This window comes from Myotis daubentonii, chromosome 3 (assembly GCF_963259705.1).
Source record: "Myotis daubentonii chromosome 3, mMyoDau2.1, whole genome shotgun sequence".
In the NCBI taxonomy this organism is placed as follows: domain Eukaryota; kingdom Metazoa; phylum Chordata; class Mammalia; order Chiroptera; family Vespertilionidae; genus Myotis; species Myotis daubentonii.
In genome coordinates this window covers 141,130,773-141,142,300 of record NC_081842.1, presented here as the reverse complement: position 1 = coordinate 141,142,300, position 11,528 = coordinate 141,130,773, and positions in this window count along the sequence as shown.

Genomic DNA, 11,528 nt, shown 5'->3' with positions numbered 1-11,528 from the left:
TACAAAAGTTTCATTAATCAATTGGAAGGGTTTGCACCATAAAGCTCCCTTATTTCCCAAAGAGGAAAGCAGAATTTCATTGAAAGTTTATGATACAGCAATTAAATTTAACTCTGAGGGTGTAGAGCTGTTTCCTTCAGCTATAAAAGAACTTTGAAATTAGTAGGCACTGAGGGGAAAGATGTTGGACCAAGTTCTTCTCTGATGTGACTATGTATTCTTTGGAGACACGCACAAAAAGTCACAATACATGTGCTGGTGCCAAAAAAATGTAACAAGAGTGAACAGTAGGGGTGAGTCAGCACCTCAGGGGCACAGCTGTTACTCTAGGAGATTTGAATTGAAGCCAAGCTGAGAGGGGTGATATGGGTCTCAGGTTTCAGAGGACACCAAGACAACCTTTCCCAGGACACAACAAGTTTTGCCTAAAATAATAGGCCGCACACACTACCAGGTTATTGTTATTTTTAATCAGTTTGCCAAAACTGCAACTTATATTTCCCCAAAAGCACAGGCATGCACCTACAAACACTCTTGTGCTCCTTTATGCTTATGATTTTGATGGTTTATGTATTACCTTGGGAAGAGGGGGGAATTATTTTGCATTATACAGCTGGCTGTGTCTATGTAATTTCAAAACCCCGTTGAAAAATGAGGCGGGGGGGGGGGGGGGGGGCGGGATTTAGTCTACTAAACAGATCATTTTATTCCAAGATATATTTGTGTCTTCAGTTAATAATTTGAACAACTTCTCTATGAGGCCTCTTGGTTGGAAACCACTGAGGAAGCAAGTCCCACTTCTTAACACAGGAACAGCCCAGGAATCCCAGGAGGTAAACACCGAGGCCCAGAAGGGAGACACACTGCCCGCGTGTAGCCATGTCCTTGGGCGGCTATGGGAGTGCAGAGAAGAGAGAGTGCGCCTCCAGCCACAGAAGATTTCATGGAAGGGGTGCACTACTAGCTGATCATTGAAGAATGGTTAAAATTTAAATATGCGGAGCTGGCAGAAGGCCTTCTGTGTAGAGCTAACCACGTGAGCGAAGGCAGAGCGGAGAATGCTAAGGGCATTGAGGGGAAAAATAGTCACGCTTGCAAGAAAGTAGTGAAACGTGATCATGGAAAAGGAATTTTAGGGTCAGGCTAACTTTTTCAATCCATCTATAGTGTTCTGCAGTCCCAGCTTCTAACTCCAAAGAACAAAGTCAAAGTCGTAGTGAAAAGCCGGGTACAGACGGGATCCAACAGGTAGCGGAAGTTCACATTATTCCGGGGTGAGGGGCAGAACAAAGAAAAAGGAACCTTTCCATACCAGTTGAAGTTCTGGGGACGTTAACACAAACAAGGCAATTAGGACAAATGCTGCTTAAGAGCCTGTCTCTGTCTCTTGAGACGGAGCAGGAAGACTCGGCTAATGATACCAAGATGAACTCTAAAGAATTGGGGGTGGGCATTTTAAATGAGGAGCCTTTGACTCCAGACTATCTCTAAAGGAGTGCAGCTTTATTGGTCCTTGGGGCACAAGGTCAAGACCTAAGTCCTCTGCAATTATCATGACGATGCTTGTTATTTACTAACGTCTCGGATTAATTTTGAGTGAACACACCCAGTGGCTTGTAGGATAATGAGAGCATCTTCCACTAATCAAAGAACCACAACATTGGAATGAGGGATTCATTCCTTTCCCAGAAAAAAATAAAAGTTTGTTTTCACTGGATTTTCAAATGACTTAACTTTGGGAAGAGGAAAAAAAAAAAAAAAAGCCTAGATGCAATGTGTGAGCACAGTGAGACAATTGGAAAATTAAGGGGATCCTGGGTTAATTCTTTCACGCAATGCTCTTTTACATTAAAATATATATCTTTTTTCTAAATCTTAAGGATAGAAAACATTTAGTACAAAAAACAAATTTGTACCTTTACTACAAAACACAATGACAAGATTTTGAAGTCCATGTGTCATTTGATCAGCTACAGCCATAACCACAACTATGTCACATCATGTCCAGTTAGCTCTGTTGTGTTCTGGAAAGTTCTCTGCATTTCAGAAGAACAAACTGATTCAGTTTGAGATTACTTCTTACACATGGCATTTTGCCACCTTTATTCCTTAGTGCCATGGAGACACTCAAATGCAGCCTGCATGTGTGCCTCTACACTGCTGCTTTGGTTATTTGTGTGTGTGTGTGTGTGTGTGTGTGTGTGTGTGTGTGTGTGCGTGCGCGCGCTCAGCATCCACATTCATTTATAAAACTCACAACTATTGAGCACCTACTATGTGCCAGGTACTCAATGTACTTGTTCATTCTTTCTCTGTTATTCTCACAATCCTTCAGATATTTCTATTGATATAATTTGCAAGTTAACTTTCAAGTGATCCAAGAGTACATGTTTCACATTTTGCTCAGAGTAGTACTTTATTGAGGAAAGGTTAGAGAAAAAGCAAGGAGAGACATATACTAACAGATAAGAAGTTTTTCATATTTGCTTACAAAAGAATAAATCAAGCATTAGAGGTAATTGAGAAAAAATGCATAGGGTTCCAATGGACCAAAAAAATGTGAAGACAGTGATTTTTTAAAATATGTTATTAGTGACTTTAATAACTTATTGAATGCCCACCATATATAAATAACATGGGGGGAAATATTTGTCTATTGGTTTAGCAACATATATATTTTTTTAAAATATATTTTTTATTGATTTTTTTACAGAGAGGAAGGGAGAGAGATAGAGAGTTAGAAACATCGATGAGAGAGAAACATCGATCAGCTGCCTCCTGCACATCCCCCGCTGGGGATGTGCCCGCAACCAAGGCACATGCCCTTGACCGGAATCGAACCTGGGACCCTTCAGTCCGCAGGCCGACGCTCTATCCACTGAGCCAAACCGGTTTCGGCAGCAACATATATTAATAGCCAATTATGTTTCAGACTCTGTGCTGTGCTAGATGCTGGGAAGGTGGGAGACAAGCTTTATGTTTGAAAGGACTTCAAGCCGATTGGAGACTCGAATACAGACCGCATTTCGGTTAGCAGAGGAGAGACATAAACAAAAATGCTTCAGGTTTTCTGAGCAAGTCTCCCAAGGCTCATGAAGTGAAGAGCAATTTTGTTCACAAAATTAGCCTGGAGCTCAGTGCATGGGCAAAAGAGGCCTTGCTCGGCTCTGCCTCCCCTCACCTGCTGCCACTTCACAACAAAAATGAAATAAACTCATCAAGGTTCTTCTCCAATTGCCGCCAACCTCTCTGGCAAGGAGAGCTGAGCCAAGGGCAGCCATGCTGAAGGAAGAACAACAGAGAAACTGACCAGCGAGTCAAAGTGGACAAAGGTTTTAGGGGACTATCACCTACATACCCGTTCGAACTCCTAGCTTCTCCCATGACGATGAAGAAGAAATGAGTAAACAAGCAAATCTAAAAGGTTTACCAACCTATGTCCTGAGGGCAGAAAGAGGCATTTATGCAATTTGGGGTTGCAACAAAAGTAAAAATACAAATTACAAAACAATAAAAAATATATACATTGCAAAACAATGATAAAGGTTGAAATCCCAGCGCAAACTTTCTAACCATAGCTAAGCAAAATAAATAAAAGAATTATGAAAGGGATTAAAAAAAAGACATGGACAAAGTAAATGTTAGATGGTAGACAAAATCTGAAACTGACATTTAAGAGAAAGCACAGTAAAATCCGTGAGCAGGTCTCGACACCGACTCATATCCCCCCAACCTCTGAGAGCCGCAAGAAAAAGAATCCGCATTTATCAACTCAGAATCTAAAATAGCAATGCTTGTAACCCACCACTAGGTAGAAAAGTAAGGACATTTCGCATTTAAAGGGCCCAAAGCCACCAGAAAGATTTAGAATGAAGAGCAGCAAAGCTGGCTGTCACTATTGATTCAGTGGTGCATTTTCAAAGTATTAAGCGTGACAAAGGGAAAGATACAGTCTCAGAGACTTTTTTTTTTTTGCTTTATTTTTATTGTTGTCACTATTACAAATGTCTCCACACCTCTACCCAGCCCCCTATCACCACATGGGTTATGCATATATGTCCTTTTGCTAATCCCTTCACCTTCTTTCATGGGAGTAAATGTCAACTGAATTTTTTTAAAAAAATTCAATGGGGGTGGAGGGGAGATGGTGGGCTGGTGGGGAAAACATAACCCACTGGTTCAAATGTAATTGCTTAGGAAAAATAAGGTGGTTGTGGAGTAGAGTGCTCTGGAAAGTCCTTAGCAATGCAGAATACTCTACAGAGGGCAGGCCATTGGACAGCAATAATTTTCAGAGGTTGGTAAAGAGAATTTCAGGAATTTGAAGGGACGGGACATACATAGAAGGAACCTTAATATATCATCAGCCTTCTATCTTCAGTTCTTATAGAGAGGTAGTTTTTTTCATGTTGACTAATCCTCTCTCTCAGATACACATACACCTGATACCCAGCTTCCCCATTCCTTTGGGTAAATTCACTTATCTTGCCAGTTCCCACTTCTATGCCAAAATGATTTCTGTCTAATGATAGTATAATCTGGTTAATCGCAATGATCCGGCAAAATTAAGAGATTAGTTCCTTAAAAAAAAAAAACAGCTGGGGCCATAGGAGTATGGTACATTGGAGAGAGATGTCATGATAAGGTGAATGAAGGCGAAAAGAAAAGAAAGTGTGACATGTTTCCAGTCCCTACATAATATCAGTCCCCACCTTCCTCAGCCTTGTTCCTCTGAATGCCCTTGGTTTGACTTTGTTTGGGGCCTGAGCTTGTCCTGACAGCAGTGTAACCACTAGAGTCAGTTAATCTACAATCAAGTATCCTAAACAAGCTTCTGACCCAAGAGCAATAGCAGGATTTGAGAACAGCGATGCTTGTTTCTCTGAAACACTGCGTTCCCCACTTGTTCTGAACCCAACCAAGAATGGCCATACAAACACCTTCCCAGCCACACAGGATCCTTGCCGACATAGGGACTCAAGCCTTTCCACATTAGGTTTTAAATCCATGTCTCTACCTTTCCCCCGTGGGTTTTCATATATTTCTTCCTATTCTGTGTTCAACCCTTCTCTTCACATGCTTTGGTACTGCATACCCCTCTCTCAAATGCACGCACTCAGGTAGGTATTTTCCTCTGCCTTGGGCATGAGCTCAGGTGCAGTATCTGCTCTACAGCCATGCTGCCCTGTTCTACACATCTATTGACCATAACTATGTGGTTATATTTTTACTGCTATGGATCCACCTGCCTCCTGGCATACCCAGCTTTTGAGCAATAGTTTGCTTGCACTGGTTTCCTTCTATGAGGTTTATCTCCTGACCCATCGGCCATCCCCATAGTGTTCACCTGGAGAAAATATGCCTCTGTTGGTCTGGCATTGGCTGTACCAAATATAACCTTACAGACGTGGCGATCCCCCAGTCCTTGCCCCAAGGAAACCTCTTCCTTCCATGGACAGCCCCTCTTTATCCTCCCCCTAAAAGCCCCTTCCTCATCTGCTTTATGAAGCTTCAATTCCCTTGCCCAACACTCCACACCCCTCCATGAAAAGTGAGAATAAATTATTCAAACACACAAATCAAAATACATTGGCTGAAATTAACACAAGGTCTCAGATCAGGTCATCCTCTGAGAACAGGTCGTGGGGAAAGGAAGGCGAGATGATGGACGCCCTGTGTGCTTAAAGAGGGGGGTGAATCATTTGCACCTTGCCTGGCACAGAACCACGGTCCCTCCTGCACATGACTGCAGACATCTTCAGGGCAACCTGGCACAGGGCACAGCCCCGGACTGGCATGGGTGCTAGTCTTCGCTCTGAACAACTGGACTTCACCTCCGTCAGCCTCCATTTCCCAGTCTGTGAAACGATGGCTCAGTAAACATGATCTCAAACTTGCAATTCTGCTAATTTTACAGGGGAAGAGACAAGACATTTTCACAGAGCCTTTGAGGTCACTGTGCGAGAGGAATGCACCATTTAGTGCATGAAGAGAGCAATTTATCTCATTTTATTTATTTATAAATGTATTTATGTATTTTATTCATTTATTTTTAAAAAACTTATTAAAAGATGCCCTGCTAACATTTCCTGGGAGACATGAGAGTGGTCTTCAAATATATGTGAGACTCTCACATGGACACCCTCTTCCTCAAGTAGAAATTGTTCTATATAAACCCATAAGGCAGACATGAAGCTGATTAGTAGAAGACAGATTTAAGTGTCTTTGCTTTGTTGTTGTTAATCCTCACCTGAGGATAATTTTCCATTGATTTTTCACAGAGAGTGGAAGGGAGGGGGAGAGACAGAGATAGAGAAACAGTGTAAGAGAAACACATCAGTTGGCAGCTTCCTGCATGCACCTGGCCAGGGCCAGGCCTCAAGCCTGCAACTGAGGTATGTGCCCTTGACCAGACTTAAACCCAGGATCCAATAATTTGCTCTAACCACTGAGCCCCAGCTAGGGCCATATTTAAGTTTAATATAAAAGAAATGTTTTACTCATTTGAAGGATGGTCCAAAAATAGAATCAGCTAAAAGACTTCCACAGCTCTAACCGGTTTGGCTCAGTGGATACAGCATCGGCCTGCAGACTGAAGGGTTCTGGGTTCGATTCTGGTCAAGGGCATGTACCTTGGTTTTGGGCACATCCCAGGAGGGGGTGTGCAGGAGGCAGCTGATCGATGTTTCTCTCTCATTGATGTTTCTATCTCTATATCCCTCTCTCTTCCCCTCTGAAAAAAATCAATAAAATATATTTTTAAAAAAAGACATTCACAAACACATTACTTTATCCCAAAAAGGTCTCTAAAAATGGGAGTATTTGACTGCAAGTATTATTTGGCGACTTCGAGTCTTTGGTGATCGCTCTTGTACTTTCCGAGAGAAAGGATCCTTCCCAACGTTTCTTACTGCTGCCTGCCTCAGCCAGCATCCTGTACAACAGAAGGACTTGTTAGCTCTCAGATCAAAGCCTCCCTGTGTGCGAAGTGCCCATTGTTCATTGGTGAAATGTGACTTGCACCTGCTCCACTGCCACGTACTGCTTTCACTGGGTCCCTCTCGGTTTCAGCAGGCTGTAGCGAGATCACAGGGACAGTCACTTTGGTGACGAAGGAAGCCACGCTCTGCCAGTCAAAAGCTGGACCAGCTGTGCTCGTCCTGTGTGAACCAGGTGCCTACTGCTTCCCCAGGAACCTGGTGCCAAGCCTTGGCAGCAGAGTGGACCAGCAGCTGCTCCTCCAGCTTCAGTCTTGTCTCTCTCTCCTCAGTCTGAGAAGCCAAGAGCAGTCCCCTGGGAGGCCAGTTACAAAGAGGAGGAAAGAGAACTTTGAAAGAAGGAGATGGAAGGGTGATGATTACAGAAGTTGGCCGAGGGCAAGAAAAGCAGGAAACACAGTCAATGGGTTTCAACCAGTCTAAGCTTCTCATATTCTGAACGGCATCATCCTTAAGAGAGGAGAAACTCATATCAGAAATGCAGAAATCACAGTGAGAAAATAACTTATTAATATCATTGATATTATTGTTATGGATCATAGATTTCAAATCCATGACAACATTGATCCAAATAAAACAGTGATCATGCCCTAGCTGGTTTGGCTCAGCAGGGGTCCTCAAACTATGGCCCGCGGGCCACATGCGGCCCGCCGAAAACATTTATCCAGCCCGCCGGGTGTTTTTGCCACCGCTGCCTGTTGCTTAGCAGCCGACTAGTTTTTTTTTTAAACTATAGCCCGGCCCTCCAACAGTCTGAGGGACAGTGAACTGGCCCCCTGTTTAAAAAATTTGAGGACCCCTGGGATAGAGCATTGGCCTGGGGACTGAAGGGTCCCGGGTTCGATTCCAGTCAAGGGTACATGCCTGGTTGCAGGCTTGATCTTCATTGGGTGATCAAGCCTGTGTGCAGGAGGCAGCCGATCAATGATTCTCTCTCATCATTGATGTTTCTACCTCTCTCTCCTTCTCCCTTCCTCTCTAAAATCAATAAAAATACATTTTTTTAAAAAACAGTGATTGTGATAAAAACGAACAGCCTCAACTTAAATTATCATGCAACGTCATGTGCCTGCACGGATGTTCATTTGCATGGTGTTCTATGAATTAATATGGACAGTAGCAGCAGGGAATAAGATTACCATTGGTTCCTATGAGATTTCCCAGTTGTAGGTTCACTTGGTGTTGTGACTCAGGAAATACTATTAGGCAATACTAAATTGTAGGAATTTGGGTCTTGAATTGTATGTTGTGTGTGCTTTTTCTAAAAGATTTAAACACCACTAAGCCACTCAGCCAATTATCTATGACCCTTAAATCCTACCATCTCCTCATTACTCAGCTAGGTGGAGCAGGAGTGAGCAATCCACTTGCCAAGTAAGTTTACTTCCATCCCCAAAAGGCTCTTCCTTGCACACTGTCCTTGGAGATGTGGCAAAGGCCTCCTTCCCAAGCAGTAAATTCCCAAGCAGCCTGGAGGAGGTGGGGAGGGGATGGAGCGTAAATGACACTGTTGTGCAGTGACTCATCCCTTCACTGACTTCATTCGCTTCTGTGTCTGCAGCCAGTTGGACAGCTATGTGAAGTCAGAGAATTGTTTTGTTCCAAAGACAGGAAGATGGGGGAGAAAACAGATAAAACAGTGGATGCATGTGTGTGGAGCTATAATTGCTACATGACTTCATCTTCTCTGACCAGCCACAGTCACTGCATTAGTCACCAGTGCTCAGAGGACCAGACAGGCCTGGGTGGATTCCACATGCAGCGACACAGGCCTGGCAATTAGGGCTCAGGTCCGGGAAAGGGCTCTCACTGTGTCACAGTGAGGTGATGGGCAAAGGCCTATGGCTAAATGATATGGTCGTTGGCTGGAAACTGAGAAAAATTAGGCTACTACAAAAATTAGACAAGGGCCTTGCCCTCAAAATGTCCACCATCTATAGGGAGAGACCTCTATGATGAACCAGAAATGGAAGCAGTGCTCTCAGATCACCGAGGGAGTAACTTGAGAAACAGTAGAGGCTTGAAAAACAACATAAATGGGGCCACCACCAGCACATTCTTTCTAACGTGAGCTGGACCCTCAGCTCTGCCTGTACGCTTTTCCTTGTCATTGACCCATACTCACTCTCTGCTGTTTCCCACAAAGACTATCCCAAACCTCCAGCACTCATGCTGGAGCCCAAGCTTCAGCCCTCTAATAATACAAGGGTCAGCAAGCTATAGATTGCAGACCAAATTCAGCTCACTACCACTTTTATAAATAAAACTTTATTGAAACACAAATATTTTTTTTAATTCTTATTTATTTTTGGCTCTTGGGCAATGTCATTTTTTTTCAATGTGGAAAATAAAACCACACAAGTTCAACACAAAATAAAATGTGAAGTGTAGGATAGGACAAAACCAAGGATAGCGGGGAGGAGGATACAATAGCCAAAGAAGAGAAATGAGATGTTGCCAAAAGATAGAGGGTATCCTGTCCCCTTTCCTCCACGGAACGACTCCAACATTTAGGTGCAGTACATACTTTTTCATACACATACAGCAGGACTGATATTCCGTTTTGGATAAGAAAAGTTGGGGATGGGGAGGGCCTTTCTGGAGGCTTGGGAGCCAGGACTGGTCTCTCTCTCTCTATCCTTTTTACCCACTTCTCCAATCAGACAAACCTGAAGAAATCTGATGTGGGAGGGAGAGGAACTGGAAGAAGGAAGAATCCCCCCTGACAGAGAGGGGCAGACCCTGCAAAGGAAACAGAGTTTGGGACAGAGCTGGGAGGAAGACTGAAAAAGGGATAATACTATTAGCACCTCCTCCAAAACTTAGAGAGGAGCAGGGAAAAATACCTGAATCCCACCCTCCAACACTGGTCTAGAATGGGAGACCCCACCCATTCCTTGAAGGGACTTCTACCGCTACATTTGGTGTGGTTCCCTTTCTTCTTGGCTACCTCAGGGGCTTAGGATGATGTTACAGAACACAGTTCTAAATGGGATCTGGATACCCTGGCTGGTGTGGCTCAGTTGGTTAGAGCACCATCCTGTGCACCAAAGGGTGGCCTGTTGATCCCCGGTCACAGCACACGTAGCCAGGTTGCGGGTTGGATATGGTCAAAGTGAGTAGGGAAGGCAACTGATCAATGAGCTGCAGAATGGATGTCATGTTAGCAGCCATGAAAACAATATTCATCTCTTGTATATCTTCCATTAGAGATCATGAGGCACCAGGTACAGAGTGAATGAGAAGTAATATTTTGAAAGGAATCTTTTTTGCTGAGCAGTAGGTCTCAATAATGGGCTTCCAATATTCAGTAAAGCATGTTGTAAACAGATGTGCTGTCATCCAGACTGTTGTTCCATTTATAGAACATAGGCAGCATAGATATAGCACAATTCTTAAGGGCCCTAAGATTTCAGAATGTTAACTGAGTACTGGCTTCTACTTAAAGTCACCAGCTGTATTAGCCCCTAACAAGAGTCAACCTGTCCTTTGAAGCTTTGAAGCCAGGCATTGACTTTTCCTCTTTAGCTATGAAAGTCCTAGGTGGCATCTTCTTCCAATAGAAGCTTTAAGCACAACTAAATGTATACATTGAAAACCTGTTGTTTAGTGTAGCCACCTTAATTATCTTAACTAGATCTTCTGGATGATTTCCCGCAGTTTCTACATCAGCACCTGCTGCTTCACCTTGCACTTGACTTCTTTTCTTAAACCTCATGAACCAACCTCTGTTACCTTTAAACTTTTCTTTTGCAGCTTCCTCACCTCTCTCAGCCTTCATAGAATTAAAGAGAGTTAGGACCTTGCTCTGGATTAGATTTTGGATTAAGGGAATGTATGCCTGGTTTGGTCTTCTATCCAGACCACTAAAACTTACTCCATATCAGCAATAGGCTATTTCACTGGAGTAGCGCTTTTAATGTCCTTTCAAGAACTTTTCCTTTGCACTCACAACTTGGCTAATTGTTTGGTGCAAGAAGCCTAGCCTTTTGAGTATCTCAGCTGTCAACATGGCTTCCTCGCTAAATTTAATCATTTCAGGCTTTTGATTTACAGGGAGAAACGTGTGGCTCTTCCTTTCACTTGACCACTTAGAGGCCACTGTGGGATTATTAACTGACTTAATTTCAGGGAATATTGTCATACTTCAGGGAATAGGGAGGCCCAGGTTGAGGGAGAGAGATGTGGGAAAGGCTGGTCCACAGAGCATTCAGAACATACACAACACTCATCCATCAAGTTCACTGTCTCACATGGGTGTGGTTCATGGTGCCCCAAGATAATTACAATAGTAACTTCAAGGATCACTGATCACAGATAACCATAAAGTAGATTATAATATTGTTTAAAATATTGTGAGAATTACCAAATTGTGACACAGAGTCACAAAGTGAGCAAACGCTGTTGGAAAAATGGCACCAAAAGACTTGCTCAACACAGGGTTGCCACAAACCTTCAATTTGTAAATATTCAATATCTATGAAGTGCAATAAAGCAAATCACAATAAAATGAGGTATGCCTGTAAACTA